General features: G+C 40.9%; 1 protein-coding gene across 7 annotated transcripts in view; it reads left to right on the plus strand.

Moving 5' to 3' along the window:
* The window catches only part of Foxp1 (forkhead box P1), a 340,880-nt gene that overhangs the window by 195,609 nt on the left and 124,204 nt on the right, over positions 1-21,067 (plus strand). Inside the window, exon 1 of one of the 7 annotated variants that reach the window (XM_013010487.1) lies at positions 9,393-9,440. The exons of the other annotated variants lie outside the window; for them this stretch is intronic. The gene's annotated coding sequence lies outside the window, so the exon portion shown is untranslated. Of the gene's footprint in view, positions 1-9,392; positions 9,441-21,067 lie in introns of those variants that run through there. 7 annotated transcript variants of the gene reach the window in all.

Consider the following 21,067-nt stretch of genomic DNA (forward strand, 5'->3'; position numbering starts at 1 on the left):
AGTCACAATATGAAATATTGAACACTTTTGTTAAACTCTATAAGGAACCAATACTGTGCAACATCAAGTTGTAAGATCTGTTATTATTATTATTTAGTTAGCTATAACTACTTGGGATTGAACTCATAGCCTTGGACTTTCTAGGAAAATGTTCTACCACTTTTAAGCCAAACCCCAAGTTCATTTATTGTATTATTATTACTATTACTATTATTATTATTTTATTTTACTACTATTATTATTGTTATTACTATTATTATTATTTTGTTGGTCATCGGGCTTGAACTCTGGGCCTGTGCACTGTCCCTCAGCTCTTAAGCTCAAGGCTAGCTTTCTACCACTTGAGCTACAGCGCCACTTCCAGTTTTCTGAGTGGTCTCATGGACTTTCATGCCCGGGCTGGCTTTCAACTGCAATCCTCAGATCTCAGCCTCCTGAGTAGCTAGGATTATAGGCATGCGTGAGCCACTGATGTCCAGCTGCGACTACTACTACTACTATTAATAATAATAATAATTTTTGCAGCTAACTTGCCTTGTGTTGCCAGTACTAGAGCTTAAACTCAGGGCCTATGCTCTTGCTTACTGTTTTGCTGGGTGCTCAACCACTTGAGTCATACCTCCATTTCTGGTTTTTTGCTGGTTCATTAGAGATAAAAATATCTCTGAAATGGTGCTGTGGCTCAAAGTTGTAGAGTTCTATCCTTGAGTAAAAAAGCTCTCTGAGCTCTCTGAGTTCAAGCCCTACAACTGACCCCCCCCCCCGAAAAAAAAAAGAAGAAAAGAAAAAAAGAGTATCTCAGATTTTTGTGTCTGGGCTGGCTTCCAACTGGGATCCTTAGATCTCGGCTTCTTGAAGTAGCTAACATGTCAGGCATAAGTCATTAATGCCTCACCTTCTGCTTAGTTGTCAGGGCTGAGCTTGGATTGTGTTATTTTCCTGTCTTCTCTTCCTCATTATCTGGCACCATAGGTGTGTGCCTCCACATTAAACCTGGTAGGTTTTATTATCCTTCCCATTTTACAGAGTAGGAAAATGTAACATGGAGAAGTTAACTTGCTGGCGGCCACACAGCTGATAAGTGTCAGAAAGAAGATTCCTGCCCCCACACCCACAGTCTGGCTCAAGAATCTGCTCTTAATCTACTGTACTCTGTGGTTCCTCATTGTGCTACTGCCTGGGCCCCATAGACAAGAGCCAGGCAAAGGAACAGATTCAGAATTGCTGATGCCTAAATGCTCCTCACCATCCGAACCACCAGACCTCACAGTCTCCTAATTTGGACATATGTTTATGGGCATATATGAAAAACAGTGCTTGTAATTGAAATATTCACTTTCTAAAGGGAAATGACGCTGGGGAAAGAGAAGAAAGATGGGTAGTGCGCCTAGGCTACAGACTGCTCTGCAAGTAATTGTCTAAAGGCAGCCGTTGAAATTGAGAAGCACTTTGGAAAAATGTACAGTATGGGAAATTTGTGTTTCGATGTAATTACGGTAGTTGTGAGCTGATGTCATGCCTAGTAACTGTTTTTGTATTGCTTGGGCCTTTGTTACTTAGCTGTGATATCATGAGCAAACTATTATAAACATAGCATGGCTATAGCAAGCTTGTGTAACAAAAGATCGGGAACTTTTATTAAGTTTGTTTTCCTTGTCATATTGTAAAAATTTATTATGTGTACTGTGTATATTAGAAACAGATTTGGGTAATTCTGTCTAAATGAAGTCATCCTGGCTATTTCCAGACTGTCTGTTTTTGGTTGTGAATAATTTTCATACATCAGATGGTTGTCATATTTAGTCGCTCTCAAAATTTTAAAGAGAACATATCCCATTTTGAACTTTCGGTGGACTTCAGCTGCCTTGCTGTTGGAATTGTTTGAGTTTGAAATTATCGCTGGGGAAATTGCGGAGACTGGAGAGTCGTCACTTCTGAAGGCCTTCTATTCCTAACTTTCTTCCTCCATCAAAAGCACAGACTTTTAACTACTTAAGTAGGAGAATTTCAAACTGCCAGGACACACTTGGGCAGAGAGCGCCAGCCCTTGTCCTTTCTCGTTATATTCCAGTGAGTTACTTGGGTAAACATTCAGGCTGACAGAACCCAACATTTATCGGTGTTCCTGGTAAATGTGGATTTAAACGGGTAGTTCAGAACCTTTGGATGACTCGATCCTTCCTAGCCACTTTCCTCTAAGCTCCTTTGACTGCCAAGCATTTAGAACCAGAATATTCTGCTGGCTGATTTAACTCTTTTTTTTTTTTTCTCCAACCCACCACTTTCTCTCCTAACCTCCCCCAGTCTGCTTTTTCTCCTCCTTGTTTCCCAGAATTTTTTGGTCACTCAGTTCAGTGTCTGTGTCTCCATCCTCACCTGACCTGTCTGACCTGCCTTAGCTGTAGGTTGCTTTGGCAGATTTGCCTTTTAGGAGAATTGTACTCCCTCCTCAAATCACTATTCCCCGGGTTCTCTGCCATTATGTGTGCACTCCTCAGGCCACTCTGGGAGCTCAGATCCATTCTTCCTTCTAAGTTCAGTTCCTTTAGTCTTTCCCATAGTGCATCTGTGCTCCTCATGCTTCTATACTTGGGATCATGAGCCTGCTTTTATTGCTCTTTAGCACATACCCTTGACTCTTTCTTCCTGCACATCCATTTCAGTATCTGTAATCTGACAGATTACTTTTATCTCAGGCCTCATTAGTTAGAGGCTTGGGAGTCATTGTTGACTTATTAATTGCTCACATCCTCACTGTGTTCATCAGATCTGCCATGTTCCTTGCACTTCTATCCACTCCTTCCTCTGTCCCCCTGTGATAGTTCTATCTCCAGGTACCACATGCCTGGATCTTGACAAAGACCTGTAACCTCCTTTCATTTTCCCCTCATTCCACTCCCCCCCCTAAAAAAAAGCTGTATGTTTTTTTGTGGGGTTTTTGGGTCAGTTATCGGGTTTGAACTCAGGGCATGGGCACTGTCCCTGAGCCTCTCTGTGCTCAAGGCTAGAACGCTACCACTTGAGCCACAGCCACAGTGGTTAATTAAAGATAATAGTCTCATGGGGACTTTTCTGGGCTGGCTTTGAACCTTGATCCTCAGATCTCAGCCTCCTGAGTAGCTAGGATTACAGGCGTGAGCCACTGGCACCTGGATCCCTGCTGTTTTTGTAGTTATTTTATGTGTGTGTGCATATCTTACATCATACCTACTCCCCTCAGCCTTTCTGTAAATGCCAGGGTGCTCTGCTCTTCCAAATTTTCAGTGGCCCACTGTTACTTCCCAGACCAAATTCAAATTCTACTGCCTTTCTAGCTCTGCCGTAAACTAGACAGCCTGAGAAGAAGGAGATAACCTTCTTGTTGGGAAAGTGGGGAAAGAGTACAGAGAATCTTAATTCCTATTGTAAGGAACCAGAATAAGTGCAATCCATTGGATAACATTTGAAAGTCCTAGGATTTCAGAATTGGAGCTGTTGCGTGCTGCTGGGAATGAAGACCCTTGGTGATTAAATTGTGTCTGAGTTTCATTCCAAGAGAATGCCTTTGTCTACCTTCCTCAGAAAGAGACGAAAAGCCACGGGATGTGTTTTTTCCATTCTTTGCCATGTGATCGCTGCAGCTTTTCCATTGGTATCAATTGCTGTTGCCTGTGGTAGTTCCCTTTGATCTCCCTCGCTGTAGGAGCCACAGGCTAGATGCTCCCTTTGTGCCATGGAAGAGCCACTGCACAGAGCTGATGAAACTGTTTTTAATAAGACAGCAGTATGTTTATTACTGGGTAGTGTAAATGGATTGTTGTTTATTTTAGAAGCAAAATTATTAATAGTCCCAAGTGGATAGAATTATACAGAGCAAAGAGGTTCCATTTACCACTGCCAACTTTGGTCTAGATAGGAAACGATTCTGCCTAAGGATGCAGCTTAAAGGAGTTGCTTGGGATGGGCTCTACAGGAGTATCATGATCGATTAGCCATGTCTGACACGGCATCAGAGTTGGAAGCAGTGGCAAAGCATCCTTCCTTCTGTTTACTAACATGATCTATGCTGGTCACATATCAGACTGTGGAAATAATTGTAATTAGTTATGTGGGGGGGGGGGAGTAACGGGGCTTGAACTCTGGGCCTGGGCACTGTCCCTGAACCCTTCAACTCAAGGCTAGTGCTCTACCACTTTAAGTCACTGTACCACTTCCAGTTTTTGAGTGGTTAATTGGAGATAAAAGTCTCATGGACTTTCCTTCCCTGGGCTGGCTTTGAACCGTGATCCTCAGATCTCAGCCTCCAGAGTAGCTAGGATTACAGGCATGAGCCACCAGCATCCAGCTAATTAGTTTTGTGGTTTTTGTTTTTTTTTCTGAAAGCCTTGAAGTACTCTATGATAATTATTGAAATATTGCCCCAAATTAAACATGCACCTTGTTTTCTGGATACCTTTATGCCTTTATGTGAAACTGAACAAATTGTGTTTGTGTGTGTGCATGTGTGCACATGCACACTGGTCCTGGGGCTTGAACTTAGGGCCTAGACTGTTCCGCTTAATGCTGACATTCTACTATTTGAGCCACATCTCTACTTTTCCCTTTTTGCTGGTTAATTAGAGATAAGAGTCTCACAGACTTTCCTGCCCAGGCTGGCTTTGAACTGTGATCCTTAGATCTCAGTCTCCTGAGAAGCTAGGAATATAGTTGTTAGCCACTGGCACCTAGATCAAATTTCATTCTTACCAAAGCATATGTGTCTTTAAGATCATTAAGATCTAAGGCATAATTTGTCCTGTAGAGCCACATGCTTTTTTTTTTTGCCAGTCCTGGGGCTTGAACTCAGGGCCTGGGCACTGTCCCTGAGCTTCTTTTTTTGCTCAAGGCTAGCACTCTACCACTTGAGCTATAACATTCCAGCTTTTTCTGTTCATGTGGTACTGAGGAATCAAACCCAGGGCTTCATGCATGCTAGGCAAACGCTCTACCACTACGTTCCCAGCGCCAAATACTTGTTTTTGTTTTTTTAAACAAAATTGGGCCATCACAAATACTCAGCAGGAAGTTGAGAACTTTGGAGGTTCACATGTCAAAATGTATTAGAGGAGGTAGTGCCGTATTGTGACCAATAGCATGGTGTATAAAATGGTATAAGATGAGCAGGTTTAAATCTTGAAATAACCCTTATTCCTGTGTGATCTCAGAAAGGAACTTAACTGTGCTGTATTTCCATTTGTCATCCAGGGAATCTGACTGGTTACCTCCACTACTGAAGAAAAAATATTTGCACAATATTTGAGGCATAGTAAATTCTCAGAAGCAATTGCTCTTCTCACCATGGTATAAAAACTGCTAGAAAGCCCAGTGCCCATGGCTAGTTCAGTTGTAGCTAGTTGAAAGGCTGAGATTGGCAGGATTTCAATTCCAGGCCAGCCAGTCAGAAAAGTTCCCAAGACTCTTCTCTCAGTCAAAGAAACTGGGGTGGTAGTGCCCATCTATCATCCCAACTCTGACAAGCAACCTGAAGTAGGCAGGTATACAGGTCCTAGTGAAAAGGGAGACCCTATTTCAAAATAACCGTTGCCAAAAAAGTCTGGAGACATGATTTCAGCAGTTAGAGCATCTGCCTAGCAAAGCACAAGGCCCTGAGTTCAAACTCTAGTACTGCCAAAAGGAAGACAAATAAAAACTGCTTTTAGAGTGGAAAATGTTCCTTATTGGGCTTCAAATTATATTTTAATTCACTTGGTATCGATCAGTATTCCAATACATGGTTTGACAGTGGGATGGCAACTGTGCTTCTGCCTGTGACCAAGTGGTGGGTAAACAGATTTGAAGCAAACATCTCCTGACTCCTCTGTAAAATGAGGTGATTGTGGTGCCTGTCTCCTGATACTGCTGAAAGAAGGTACGTCAGTAGCTTAGAAAAGCAGGTCATTAATACTTCATAAATGTTAGCTGCTATCCTTACTCCACTTTACGTTTGAGTCTGAAAATAGCGCCCAAAGGCTACTGTATGGAAAGCTGACCTGCGATGGTGGGAGCTTTCGGAGAAAGGTGGCCTAGTAGGTCTTTCAAGTTTGCTCTCAAAGCTGTATTGCGACCCTGACACTTCCTGTATCTTTCTCCTCCCCTTTCCCTTAACTCATACCCTTCCACTTCCTCCTTCGACACCCCCTCTCCCCCGACCTTCTGGCTGCCACAAGGTGAGCAGCTTTCCACACACTTCCAATGTGCTGTACTGACTCAATACTGGCCTAAAAGCAACCCAGGAACATGGCCGTGGTCCGAGGCCTCTGAAACCAGGAGCCAAAATAAATTTTGCCTCTTTATAAATTGATTTTCGTGGGCATTGTGTCACAGCAACAGAAAGCCTCCTAAACAGGTTACCAGCACCATTGTGATGGAGTAGTATTTTCCATGCGTGCCAAGTCTTCTGGGAAGTCCATCCAGGTCTTCCTTCTTTTCATGTATTCCTAAAATTTTATAGGAATTAATGTTAGGTAGCCTTCACAGACAAGGAACTGGTTCTGAATCTGACGCAGCGTCATTCTTCACCAGGCCTAGCACAGAGCAGATAACATGTGAATATTTCTTTCATGAATGAGTTACTGAGTAAGTGCTTAATCAGGGGAATGAATGAATGCGAACTAATGAATGAGTGAGGGAGAGACATAAGCTGAAAAGAAAGGAAAATTGATTATGCTTTAGTGGAAGGGACTGCAGACTTGTCTGAGGTCTATAATCTTGCAGGAACATTTCAAGCTGTAAACACCATTAAAATAATCTATTTTCAGTCCTGCCTAAATCTTTCATCAAGTCGATTAAATGAATCTTGCTAGCTATGGAGTGACGATCAGAGAACTCTTGTTCTGAGGTTCAGCTATTCTAACGCCCTCCGCTTGCCTTTGTAAATTTGCTAATCCATTTAAGGTGCAATATTAATGGCACACAACTTTAATTCATAAGTGTAGAAAATTAAGGGAGACTAAAGGCAAAATACAGAAATGTATTTTGTGTCAAGATTAAGTTCACTGAAGCATAGCAAAGATGGAATCGATTATTAAATATACTTGGAGGGAGAATAGAAAATATACCTAAATCTCTCATTTTGAAAGGAATTGGTTTACTTGATCATTTGCAATAGTATCACACTCAGGGAAATCTAAGACAAATGAAAGCAAAACAGAATTTAATTGAGCTATTATTTTGCAGACTTTGGCTTGGTTTCAGACAGTCTAATCAAATTGTGCTTTGCTCAAATAACTAATGTTAAATGCAGCCTACCAACAGATGTTTAAAAGAGTCTAATTGGAAAATCTACATCCTGGATTTAGTCTGTCTCGCTGGTAAAAGAAAAGAAAAAAATAGCCTCAAATTTATATTTCACAGGACAAATCCCTGTGACAAGCATTTTCGGAAAAGACGGAGTTTTCAAAAATGCGTGGTGGAATCACATTAAATAGCCAGAGGTGGCATTCTAGAAATTAAAATTTCTTGGAAGTTCTCCAGCTTGGTGCCATGTAGAGTTCTATGGAGAGATCTCCTTTATCATATTACGTCACCAGAGTCCTGTTGAGTCCCTGGTTCGTGTCAGGGGCCCGTGTTCTGTAATTTAGAATGAGCTCTTGCAAGTCAGGCCAGGCGCGCACTGATTGATGACATTTAAAGGTACTGTCAAGGTGGCTAGGTAATGAAGCTGACCTTGCCCTGCCATTGTCTCAGTTTCAAGTTTGTATATATAAACTATCTCACCTGCTGTATTTGCTCAGAACATTCCCCGATAGCTACAAAAGGAATTTTGGTTTGAGAGTCCCCCTGGCTGACCAGGGGTCAGCAAACTTTCTGGGTAAAGAGCCGGATGGTAAGTATTTTTGGCTTCGTGGGCCATCCGTCTCCATGGTAACTGCTCTGCTCGTTGTCATGTAAAACTAGGCATAGACAATATATATAAATGAATGAACATGGCTATATTCCAATAAGAATTTGTTTCTGGACCCTGAAGTTTGGATTTGATATCATTTTCACATGCATGGAGTATTCTTCTGTTTTGTTTTTTTTTAATTTTCCCCAGTTATTTTTAAATGTACCAACAACTCTTAGCTCAAGGTCCATACAAACACAGCAGCCTGGTCAGATCTGATCTGTGATTCTCTCTCCTGTGCTTCAGATGACCTGAATGAACAAGTGGCTCCTAAGGACTGAAATCTAGCCATCATACACCCAGCCATATACCCACAGTATGTCTGGGGTGGTCTCATTTGCTAAGAGGACCCAGCCCAGCAGTTCCTTTCCCTCCTTTCTATCTTGTTGATATAAAATCTGACCACACATTGCAGGAGATACGGGTCTTTCTCTCTCTCTCTCTCTCTCTCTCTCTGTGTGTGTGTGTGTGTGTGTGTGTGTGTGTGTGTGCACCATTCCTAATATTTAAACTCAGGGCCTGCACACTGTCCCTGAGCTTTTCTGTTCAAGGCTGTTGTTCTACCAGTTGACCCACAGCTCTACTTCTGGCTTTTTGCTGGTTAATTGGAGATAACAGTCTTAGGGGCATTCCTGCTTGGGCTGGCTTTGAACCTTGATCCTCATATCTCAGCCTCCTAAGTAGCTAGGATTATAGGCATGAGCCACTAGAGCTTGGCTACTAGGGTCTTTTGAGAAGCAAGGAAATGGTCTTGTGTGGCAGGGCTACTATTGGCCCCTACTACATACCGTATATTGGGGCTGCAGCTCAAGGAAGTCACCCTTTGAAGACATCTTACCCAACCATCAACAGATCTTCACAGATTACCCGAGGGCAGTACATCGAAGCTTTCTACTGCCATGTGACAGAAAGTATATCACTAATTGTACGGATCAATCGACCGTGTCTAAAATGAGACTAGCTCTCCCTGAACCCGTGACACAGTGGCCCTGTTTTTACACAGAGGTCTCCCGTCTGTACAGCCCCAGTCATGTGCTTATGTCATTTACCTCCATTGTTTGCATTTTGAACCCAACCGTGTCTGATTTCAGCAAAGCGACTTAGTCCGTAAGTCTCAGTTTCATATCTACGGATGACTAGTCAGCGGTGTTGTAACCCTGGGAGCACATTCAGAATTAATAACATTATTACTGTCCTCAAGATCCAGTACTGAAAGCTATTTTTTAAAATCATAGCTAGGTTCCTGACTACTACTGAAGCAGTGTCTGGAGATGTGTTGGCAGCATGGTCGGTCCTAGGTAAAAAGCTTCCGAAGTGCTTCTTGCGCACACCTGTGGTTGAAGATGACTTGTCAGCGTCACAGCCACGCTCCTTTCCTGCTGCAGATTTTAGTATCTGTTTTTTCTTGTGTTTTGGGTTTTTTTTGCCCCATTACTTCATTCTCCTGGCCTTCTTCTAGGGTAATGGACATGAACTCGCACCAGATGTCAGCAGTGCGCATCATCTGTGGTCTGCAGAAGGTATCAGGGAATCTCAGGTCAGGAGCCCTGGCTTTTTGCTCTTGGGTGAACGTGTTGGGGGTGTTAGCATTGGGGAGGAAGCTGAATGTCCTTCGTGAGAGTTAAAAGGACCATCCTGTAAACCTGGGAGTCCTTCTAGAAGGCCGAGGAGTAGCAAAGGATAATCAAGTTGGTGTCATACTGGAGAGTTCACTTGGGGCTTCAAATGTGTAGCTCATCTTTTTCCTCTTTACATGTATACATTTCTACTTTGGAATGGATGTATGCCTAGGATATGGTTTTGTGGATTCCTATTTTTACACTATTTCTGCATCAGCCCAAGTTAAGGAATACATTTGAAAGGAAAGTCTTTAGAGATCATTGGCCTGGTTTTCTACCAAAGTCATCTGGATGCCTTTCAGGTAAGTGTGGAAATTGGCCCGTGTTTCAATGCCACACCTGGTTGAAGGAGTTGAGGACGTACTTCATTTAGGAACTTGAGTGTTATTTACAGTATAGGCCCTGAGTTCATCCAGGATCTTTCTTCTGCCAGTGTTTTATAAACAAATACCTGTTCTGCTTATTTTGTAAAGTACAGAAAGAAAAAGTAGCAACGTGGAACCAGGAAGACAAGCTGGGCCTCTTAGCTCTTCACTTGTATAATGTCCCATGTTATCAGAGAATGATATATTTGTAAAGTGAAAGCTACAGTTGTTCCACCTACAGCTGTTCTGGAATTTGGGGAGTGTTAACTAATGAAGGCAAAACCCTCCTTCAGCGTGGTCCGTGAGGACCATGGGAAGATGTATTAAGGTAATACCAGCCCTGGAAGCCTGGAAGCCACCATCTCACAGCCAGTCTCCATGTTTTCTTTCTTTCCTTCCTTCCTTCCTTCCTTCCTTCCTTCCTTCCTTCCTTCCTTCCTTCCTTCCTTCCTTCCTTCCTTCCTTTCTTTATTTCTTTCTATCTCTCTTCCTTTCTTTCTTTCTTTCTATCTCTCTCTTTCTTTTTTTCAAACAATTTTACCAATTGGAGTTCTACAAAAGAGATTTTTTTTTTGACTTATGAACAGCAGGTCAGACATTACAAAGGAAATTTAGAGAGCAGTAATTTTGAAAATGTACACAGTTGAATTTGAAAATAAATATTTCACTGCCTACACAGCTCTATTTAGAATGCTGGCTTTGGAAATGGATTCCAGGAGCCTCCAAGTTTTGCATGACACAGTGTCAGTTCATGCACAATATATTAATGCTTAATTGAAGATAATGTAACTGCAGATCAAAGGCGTAATTAACGGCCTTGCAGAAACTCTTATGTAGATCAGGATTTTGAGTAATAGCAGGCTGGACCAAACTGGTTTTTGAAAGGATCTTGAGACCAGCTGAATTGGCGTGTCAGCTGATGGGGGAAGTCCATGGTGGGTGGGTGTCTGGCTCACCTCTGTACCATCACTACCTCTTTGAAGCCACCACTCCATATGTGGCTTCCAGTTGGTCCCTGGCTGTGGTAGGCCAAAGGACCTATGAATATTTCATTGTATACTGTACAGGGTTTACCTTCTCATTGGTTAGCTGGATGATGGTATGGAAACTTCGATAGGAAATTGATGATCAGGGAGTAGATCTTAGAACAGGTGTTGGCAAATAGACATTTGGCCAAATCCTAGGACTTTGTTTGTTTGTTTTCAATAGGACTAACAAATCAAGAAAATAGTTGTATTTTTTTTTCATGGATGGAGGGAAGGGAAAGGAATACAGAGGACAACATTTTGTGAACTGTGGAATTTATATGAATGTCTTTTTCCTCTATTCACAGATAAAATTGTTATACAGTATAGACTTGCTTGTTTTGTTTTATCTTGGTTTGATCTTTGTTTTCTGGGGGGAAGGATGGTTGTTGCTATTCTTGAGCTTTAGAATTTGGGTTTGAGCTTTATGATAGCTTTTGGAAGAAGAATTTAGATAATCTAGAAACTTACTGATTATATGGAGAAGAAAATATGGAGGGAGAAGAAAACAGATTTATTTTTTATTGAACCTAAATATTGGGGAAAGGTAAAGCAGAGCATGGAAGAACCTGAGAACAAACAATGTTACTGAGGATCAAGAAGACAGCATTTAAATTAGAAAAGAATTGATCCTTGTTATTTTTACCATCATCAACAAGGTCTAAGTCTTATTTTGATGTTTATAAATATAGCCATTATCATAAAAACCTAGTATTCATTTGGCATTAAAATTTGCTCTAATTCTAAAAGGAGGAGGCCCTAGAAATGGAGCTCAGAGTAGAGCAATTGTGTGTCATGTACGAGGCCCTGGTTTTGACACTCAGTGCTATAAAACACAGGCACACACACAACCTCACAATTAGCATCATATAGGGATTCTGTCTGAGAGCAAGAACCTGAGAAATGTGAGCCAATTCTAAGATTGGTGTTACCTCCAGTCATCTGTCTATTCCCTTATCCATTCATGCTAATACACTTACTATATCCCTATGGGCCCTCCTTAGTACTAGAGTACAGATTTAAATATTCTGTTGTCCTTAAGTCAGCAATGACACTGAGCAAAGACAACTATAATATGATGCCACAAATGTCCCAGTCGATGTAGCCTTAGGGAACTGAGAACACATAGGAAAGAGCTCAAAATGTGTCTGACCAGCACATAGAAAGGATGGGAATGTAATTTTTAATTTTAGTTCAAGTAGCTTATACCTACCTTTTTGGATAATATAGAATATTTCTGTTATCATAGAGAGTTCTGTTGCATGGTTCTATTCTTGGTGTGTGTGTGTGTGAGAGAGAGAGAGAGAGAGACAGAGAGAGAGAAACAGAGACAGAGAGAGTACTGGTGATTGACTTGGGATCTCATCATTGCTAGGCAGGCCCTCAACCAATTGAGCCACCCTTCAAACTTTTATAACAATATGACAAGTTAGTCCTTCTGGTGAAATATGAAAAAATGTTTGTTTGTTGCTTGCTTTGCTGTGCTAAAGATAAAATCTAGGGCCTTTATGAGCTATATACATGCTGATCTTTACCAAGAGCCCAGAGAAATCTTTTTTTGATGTAGTTTGTTCATAAGCTATGTCTCCACACTGTCAAACTCCTTCCCACTTGTACTTTCCTGTATCATTCCTTTACTTCATTGCCGTAAGTATAGGACTGAACGTAAGGACTCCCTGGGACCCTCCATTGCCTCCATGTACTTTCCTAAGGCCCACATTTTCCCTCCAAATAAGAAAACTTCAAAGAGTTGGAAGTTGGAAGGAAAATAAGCCAGCCCCCTTCTTTCACAGTGAACCACAAGACCCTTTGCAAACTGACAGTTATTTTTATTTATGCAGACTCAAGATGGAAATGAGAACTTCAAAAGAGAATTTGAAAAATACCTTTCTCACCAAAAAAGCTGAAATCATTTCCTCTGAAAATTTCCTTCCATCTAAAGTTTACTTCAGTCAGAGACTAGTCTCCTCCTTTCTTCACTCAGAGAGAGAGAGAGAGAGAATGAAAGAGAGAAAGCATCCTGACCTTCAGTTTTCACTGATCCTGTGCTTAGTGTTCCCAGAGGGTCCCCAGACTGACCTTCTCAGGGAAGAGACTGGTGCCCCCTGGTTTCGTGATCATATTTCTGAAAGCTAAGTCCTTGAGTTTTGTTTCTTCTTCTAAATGTGGCTCACAGCTTTGCTGCACATATCTCCTGTAAAGTGAGGTTTATGGGTCTTTATTAATAGTGATATAACTATATTTCCATTTAGATTAATAATAATAGTAACCATTATAGTCATAACACCAACTTTGTTGTTTCAGTATGTTGATTGGTCAGGAAAAAAACTTGGATTGACCTTGCTCTTCAGCCTATGGTGCTGACACAATGATAAAGCATAGCTTGAAGCCTCGGGACTCAGATCTAGCCAAATTCCAAAGCCATTCTTTACCAGCTGTGTGATGTTGCCCAAGTTAGCTTCCTTTTGAGGATCTATGAGACAGAAATGCCTTTCTGCTAGATGGATTACTATGGATTGTTAACTTTAATATAGTTGTGTACACACACACACACACACACACACACAATCTGCCTGACATAGAGTACTGAAAGTATTACCTGCTCTTGTAGCTGTTGTCCTGGATGTCTTGTGGTGATGATTATAGGGAATAGATAACTTCCAAGACCCTCAATTGGCCTGTATGAGAGTGGAATTGTATGTAATAATGAGGCTTTCCAATGGTGAGATTGTCCAGCATTTCAGAGCAAATTGCATTCAGAATGGTACTCATTCTGTTCTTGTCGAGGGATCTTTCACATGTATCAAATGAACCGAAGACTCTACAGCCAAAGAAAAATGTGCTTGAAGGGATACTTCCATCCCTAGGCCCTCTCCACTAGGGCCTCCTTTCTCTGAGGGTATAGGAAGGGTGGCACTCTGTCCTGTTCTGAAGTCCCTTCACCACTCCAAGGAGGATGTTGTATAATTCTTTTTCTGTTTGACTCTGGATAGGGCTAGGAGGACTGGGACTGAGTCTTGTTTTTCTGTAAACCCTTCTTCCTTGCTCTTTAGGGAAGGGAAGCCCAGAAATTAAAGTTGTCTTTCCATCAGTCCATCTGCTCATTCTTGACTGGCTTCTCTTGGGGACTGAGTAATTTGTCACTCTTCACCGCCCTGTTACTTTTTCCCCTCAGGGAGATTCTCTTCACACCTGCAGGATGTCTGTTCTTTCGCTTCTCTATTATCACACTATTTACCGCATTTATGAGAAAAGGGGCAAATGTTTTCTAACAGCCATTGTGACAACTTTGATACCAACAGGATGGTGTTGTTTTGTAGAAAGAAAAATAAATTCCTCCCCCAGAGAGAGAGAGAGAGAGAGAGAGAGAGAGAGAGAGAGAGAGAGAGAGAGAATGTGAGGGAAGCTTAAGTAATGAAATCCTTTGAAAACAGGAATTTTGAGATTTATTTTATAATGGGAGCAAGACTGAGGAAGATTCAAGCTGAGAAATTGGGGCTCCATTAGGGATTACTAATAGATGCCCTACAGGCTTGACACTGTTTTACCTATATACACAATGTTTAACTGTTTTGAGGGCTAGTTATAAAGGTTTTTTTTTTTAAAAGCCCACTGAGATTTCCAATTAAATTCTCAACTTCCAGCTTTGAAAGAAAAAGCTCAAACTGCCTACCTAGCACCAATAATCCAGCCCTAAGAAACACAGTCCTTTTCTAGGCCACCAATCATCTCCATCATCTCTTTGTCCACTCCTGATCCCTTTCTTCTCAATAGATCCAGTCTCAGGGCTTCAGGATTTTTTTTTTTAACTGACCAACTATAGCTGAAGCATTTGGGAATTCTTGTCTCCCTGTAACTTCTCCCTCTGACATAGATTCATTACCTTTAACCAGCTGCTCTTGTGAGAATTAGAACTCCACTTTCAAAACTGTGCCCGGTTCCATTTCCACGTGTCAAGAATAAACAGGGCAGGTGGTCTTAGAGGAAGGGTGATTAGGTCAGGTGATGCGTTTTCACCTTCACTCTTGAGTTGTGATACTCTTCTTAGTTCTAGCCCTAGAGTTTAAGCTGTTGTTAATGGATATTATCTCACACATTTCTTATAGGTCTGAAATGTGGTATTGGCTGCTTTGAGGACTGATCTGAAGCTGCTTCTGGCTTTTATTCTCTCATGCAAAGCTGGATGTGATTAGAGATGGAGGACTTGAGTCTCACATGGCTCCAATGTCTAGAACCTCCTCCTAGAGCCTATTGTGTATAGATTTCCATCATCAGCCACTAATGTCAGCATAAGGAGCAAGCCCTTAACACATAGATAGGCCTTTGGGGTACATTTATCCAAACCATTACAGTGGCCTATCCATGGAAATTACATGCCAGTACTTCTGTCACATTTATTGGTCACACTGACCAACTTAACACAATGCCTTTGGGGGAGACTAGATGGAGCATGAATACCAGATGGTGGGAATCTTTGGGGGCTGGCACACCAATACCAGCCCCCTCATTATCCTTATTTAGAAGCACCATATGAGCAAGCCAGTGTAGTAGCTTGTACTGTCACTTCCCTCACCTCTGTTGGATAAAAAAAAATGGTCATGGACAAACCTGTGGCCTGAGCACTGCTGTAACTCAGTTCATGGTCATGGGCCACAGTATTATGTGCTTCACTAAAAGCTCTGCCTCTTACAAAGAAGAAAGGGAGAGTGACAAAAGAAGACATGCATTGTGGAAGATGTTCGGTGTCTTGGATTGCTTTATTACATTGCCCATTGTCCTCCAGTGTTCTCCCAGGACAGTAGGAAGTGGCATAGTGCCAAGGTTGTGACACCTTAGAAAATAGTCTCCAAGTGATCTTTACCCAAAATAAGGAATCAAATATTTATGCCTAATTGCCTTCCTAATGTCTCCAACATCTTCTACATTATTGAAACAATTCTGTTAAGGTCTTCTTACAATCAAGAAGTTAGGCAGACAGGTGACAGTGCAGGAAGAATGATTAGTTCCTTTGAAGAACTTGAATGAACCTTTACTGGGATTACCCATCAGCACCTGAGGAATTATTTGGAGCTCCTGTTGGTCTTAGTAATCTGCCAAGTATTTGGGGTAAACAACAGCTAAAACAGAGGCATCCCTAAATTCACAGAGATTGCATTCTTATGAAATATTACGCTGGCAAGCAAAAAGCTAAATCATTGTATGTTATAGGATAACAAAAGCTTTAAGAAAACAAACACTGATTACGGTAGAGTGCCAATGGCATGCAACTCTGATATGACCTTGGCTGACCTCTGAGGAAATGCCCTTTGAGTGGGCATCTTGATAGAGCAAGGGATTGACTCCTTGACGTATGTCAAGAAAAATACTTCAGATGAAAAGAAAAACAGGCTGAAAGTCCCTAGGCATAATGGAGCTTGCTTAGTTTTCTTGTCCATATCTCATGTCTTGTTTTTTGGCCCCTTGATCTTCATGGATTCTTTGCTTAGTTTTTTTATGCTGGTTCTGGGGCTTGAACTCAGGGCCTGGGCACTGTCCCTGAACTTTTTTGCTCAAAGTTAGCACGTGTGCCACTGCTACAATTTCAACTTTTTGGTGATTGATGAGGTGAGAGTCTCACGGACTTTCCTGCCCGAGCTGGCTTAGAACTGAGATCCTCAGATCTCAGCCTCTTGAGTAACTAGAATTGCAGGCATGAGTCACTGGTGTCCAGCTTGCTTTGCTTTTTTTTTTTTTTTTTTGACCAGTCTTTTTTTCCTGGCTTAACATTTTTCTCTAAAAAAGATTACTTTGCATGTTCAACCAGAGTCACATGAGAGACATATTATGCTGTGGCTGATCTACTATGTATTTCCCCTTTTTCTCCCCACAAAGATTTTACAAAACTTCTATATGCAAACAGGTATTTTTGTTTGTTTCACACAAGTCACTTTTGCATAATATAACAAGGCCATGATTTCACATGTACAGTAATTCATAGAAAGTGATAGTCATCTTGCTTAGATACCTTCATTCTCAAAACTGGCCTGCTAAATATAGTATCTTCATAGACCCATATAAGGTTCCATAAAGAAAGAAAAAACTAAAGGTCAAAGTTTCCCCACCCACAGATTTGGTTATCAAAACAGCGAAGCAGGGTTTTTTGTTTTAAACTTGAATCAGTAAATTAAAAAAATTTAAATAGTATCCTGTTTTGACAAAGTGCTAGACCACAGGAGTCTCAGAAAGATACTGGTAAGCTTTTGTCAATATCAGGTTGGCATCTCTGCACAGGAAACTCTGGCTGACTTGTGTTGTCACATTTCGGATACATTGACAGGGAATGCAAGCCCTTATTGGTTACCTCCAGGAAATGGACAGAAGAGCATTGGTGAGGCTGATTAACTTCAATAACCCTTTACCCCCAGACAAGACCTGTGTTGTTTCTTTGGTTCAATGAATGAGCATTGGATTTCAGGCTGTGCTAAGAGTGCAAGATATCATAAACTCGCTCTGCAAAGGATTGAACTACCTGTAGTCCTTTCCTGGCATTGGCCTTGTGGTTCTATAGGTTGTACAATTCAGCTTTGCGGGACCTGCACTGGTCTTAAGTGGCTTGTACTCTCCCAAGGAAATCTGAAGTACTCTCAAAGCTCTTTGTTGGAATGTAGTGCCAGCCCTGTTTTTATCTCAGGATATTTTATTTTATTTTTTTGCATATTGAATAGTAAGTTGCATTTTACTGTAAAGGTGACTGAATTTTTCTTATAGGGCCTTCAGGGTAAACAGCCATTTGCTTCCATCTGTGAACACACATGTACCTTGTGTTTGGGTAGGGTGCCGGTGCTTCAAGTCATTATTTTTCTGTAATGTTTATTCTCCATGGTTGTGCATAGATAGATTGTATGCACCAGTGCCGGACAAAGAGGTAGGCTGTAATTCTAGCTGAATATGTTACACTTGAAAGTAGAGAGCAAGTGATGGATCAAGCAAATAGCTTTTAATTTTACATAAATTGGTTTTCTGCTTTGCTCTGGGGCAGAAGTTTGCAGCCCAGGGTCACGCTAGATATTGCTCACGATTCAAGAGAGAGGCCTTCCTAGAAAGTGTGTAGAAAGACAGAACTCAGGATTTAAGTCCCTGCTGCTCTCATGGATGGACTTGGGGAAATTGGAAAGGTGTCCCTTCCTTGAGATTGCAGCTCTTCACTTCCGACCAGCTAGAGACACTGCATAATAGAGACGAGACGGTGACACGATTCCAAAATCTGCGAGGATAAAATTAGCATGGCATTTATCAAATGTGCCTCTCCGCTTGCCTTGCTCCTGAACTCATTGCATAATAATGTGGGTATATTGTGTTGTCATATAAGAGAGCATGTGAAGGTTCCCTTTTAGGGAAATTTACAAAGCTTTTTAATATATGAGATGAACTTACCATCTTGTCATGGATAAGCTAAAACCCAAGTTCATATAGTCTGAGAAAAAACTGAAACCATGAGCTTTTGTGACCTTTGGCCAAGGACAAAAGGTGAATATGTCTGGTGTCTACATAGGACTCTAGTTTTAGGTTTAGGACTACAAAAAAAATTAAACGGTGAAGGATTCACATTAATTTACATGATCTGAAATATGTAGTCCCAGTATTACTGTTGTCAACTACATCATCAAAAGAATTTACCCAAGCTGGACCTACAGGATTCATGTCTGCATCCTGCCTGCCACCATGACCTCAGGGAAAAGTCATTAAATGCTCCATTTCTGTCATTGTGTGTATAAAATGCCACTACTGAAGTATCAAGTGAAATCTAGAACGTAGGGCATCCAGCATGAGAAACACACTTACCCAAAGTTGACTCTAATTTTTATCAGATCTTGATTATAATTGTATAATAATAATAGCCATTGAAAAGTCACTCATGGGGAGTGACTAGTTTTGCTCAAACCTATATATTTAAAGAACAATTAATTTTTAAGTATTATATACAAGAAATCAAAAGCCTATAGGGAATATTATGAACATTATCTAAGACAAGACTAATCTATTAAAAGCTATACTGGGCACTGGTGACTCACTCCTGTAAACCTACCTACTCAGGAGGCTGAGATCTGAAGATTGTGGTTCAAAGCCAGCCTAGGCAGGGAACGTCCATGAGACTCTTATCTCCAATTAACCACCAGAAAACTGGAAGTGGCTCTGTGGCTCAAGGTGGTAGATTACTCACTTTGAGCTGAAAAGCTCAGGGACAGTGCTCAGGTCACAAAAATAAATAAATAATAAATAAAATAAAAAGTTATACTGTATGTGAGTAGGCCTGTTCTCAGTAAATGACTTCATGACTAGGCTTAAACAGTAGACATTTTGGAAGAGGCTATCATAAAAGAAAAAAAAATCTGTATTCCCAAGAATGTATGGATGACAATAAAATAGTTGCTAACAGATTGTTAAATCATTTATTGCCAGACTCCATGAAAGTATAATTGTTATAATTTGGCATAGTGGATCTAGAACAAAAAAGGAAAGAAAATGTCACATTAAGAAAGAGGAGAGATAAACCCAAGTGTGAGGAGTTTGTGTGAAGTCTGGGGGGAGGGGAAGTAAAAAAAAAAGTGAAAACCCAATTGGACCAAGAAGTTCTCATTGTATTCTCATCTTGAAACCTTTGGTGGATTTTTTAAAACCTATTTTAGAGGTTGATGATGTCTTGAAGGTAGTCCTAGTACTTGGTGAATATGTTTCATTGAATATTAAATTGGTCTTGCACACATAGCCTGAGAAGAAATTGGTAGATGTAGGTGACCAAAAGGAAACTATGCATGTGGTGAATTGAGACCTGGTGATTGATATGTGTCTGAAAGAGGCTAGTGGGCGTTGACTTGGGGATTCCCTCCCAGGATGGCATCATAGGAACCAAGATTTGCAGGTGCCATCATGTGCCTTGTGATTGAGTGTTTCCCCTATACTGTTCTTTTCAAGGTTGATTGGAAGAGTTCATACACCTACTTACTAACCTCCTGTGGAAGGAGGTCCCAGTACGGGTCAGTGCCTGGCCCCATGCAAAGGTGAGAACTCAGCTCAGGCCAGCCCGTGATGAAGTGCTAGGGACTGGGGAGGGTGGGAGTGGTGAATCTATAGCTCACAGAATTTGAAAGTTGAAGGGTTAACCTGGCCTCAGACAGGTGGAACCAGACGGTCAGGTCAGGTCAGGTCAGCAGGACATGGTCTCTCTCCATTGTTCTGTTCTACTTTAGTTCTTGTGGTGGCTCCATTCTTTGACAGAGAGACTCAGATTCACATACCTTGATGATGACCCTTGAGGAAAAGAAAGATCTCTTAACCAGTAAAATCCCTGCCTTGAATGGATGACTTGAGCTTCTTTTGTGTATCTGAGCTGATCAGTGTGGATAAGGAGAGGAGACTATTGTGATTTATGGGAGAATGCCATGTACACATCCTGGAGTCTCTATGGATGGAGGTGTCTCTCCTGAAACCATATAGCTCAACTTAGATTAGGACTGTGCCCCAAATCTCTTTTAGGAGGTGCACAAGTAGATACATAGACTTTTTTCATCATCTTAAAGATGAGGCACATACCATTTTGTTTGTTATAGATCATATACACATATATATATATAATAGTTATATGATAGCCCTATATTTGAAATATTTCAAATATTTGAGTGTTTCTATTCAGAAAGCCTACATTTCAAAGTATAATTCATCTTTGTGTTATGTCTATTTCATAAACTAGTATGTTCTGACTATCAGCACCATCTGATAGAATTTTCTAGAAAGGCAGATAGAATGTTCTGTATCTACACTGGTCCAGAAATGGTAGTTGCTAGCTACCATGAGTACTAGGTACTTGAAATACAGTTAATGTGATGGAGAATCTGATTTCTTTTATATTATATTTAAGCATAGCTGACTTAAATAGAAATAGTCACAGGTGACTTATTATCTGCTGCATTTGACAACTCAGTTTTGAATTTAATGGCCACATAGAGTTATAAGGATTATAGAGACAAATGAAATATGAGCAAGCATGAATGGTGACTTAAATCTTGGTGTCTTATACTTCTGGTGAGTAACATTTGAATGTATTTTTCATTCATAATTTTTAGCTAAAATAAAAGACACTTCATTCCAGCCAATATAAAAAGATTACAATCTCTGTAT

This window comes from Dipodomys ordii, unplaced genomic scaffold (genome assembly GCF_000151885.1).
Source record: "Dipodomys ordii isolate 6190 unplaced genomic scaffold, Dord_2.0 Scaffold12, whole genome shotgun sequence".
Lineage (NCBI taxonomy): Eukaryota > Metazoa > Chordata > Mammalia > Rodentia > Heteromyidae > Dipodomys > Dipodomys ordii.